We start from the raw sequence: 710 nt of genomic DNA, 5'->3' as shown, positions 1-710 counted from the left end.
AGCTTCAATCGATTCGTCAATCGATTGTGCTGATCACAGTGAATCAGACTTTTGCATCAATCGATTTTCCAATCGATTGTGCTGATCAAAGTGACTCAGACATAAACATCAATCGATTTGCCAATCGATTGTGCTTGTTACAGAACCTCAGCCATTTTGACAAAATATATTTGCTAATCGATTTAATCAAAGTTTGTTCTGATGAATGATTATCTGCAATCGATTGCTTCAAACTTGGAGTTTAAGAAAACTAAATCAATTGATGTCCCAATCGATTTGTTGCATCACATAACTTATTTCTGATTTTAAAACTTGGTCACAATCGATTGGTCAATCGATTGTTTCCATAACTGGTTGTTTCTGTGACTTGCTAAATCGATTGCTTAATGGATTGCTCAATCGATTGTCCAATCGATTAGAGTTATCCCAGAACTCAGGTTTCACCAAAAAACATTTAACCAATCGATTGCCCAATCGATTTGTGTAGTGAAAACACTTGTTTTGAGTCAAACAATCGATTTATCAATCGATTCATCAATTGCTTTATTTGTTGATTGACTTATATTCATTGGCAAAGGCTTAAGTGTGAGACCATAGTGATTAGTCTACTAAACTTATTTACTATGACACCTAATAACACTATACATTTTGCGTCTTTCTCAAGTGCATCCTCCAACTTTGGTTGATTCCTTGAGTTACAAGCTATTGTT

Source organism: Cicer arietinum, chromosome 5 (assembly GCF_000331145.2).
Source record: "Cicer arietinum cultivar CDC Frontier isolate Library 1 chromosome 5, Cicar.CDCFrontier_v2.0, whole genome shotgun sequence".
NCBI lineage: Eukaryota > Viridiplantae > Streptophyta > Magnoliopsida > Fabales > Fabaceae > Cicer > Cicer arietinum.
This window is presented reverse-complemented; position numbering follows the sequence as displayed.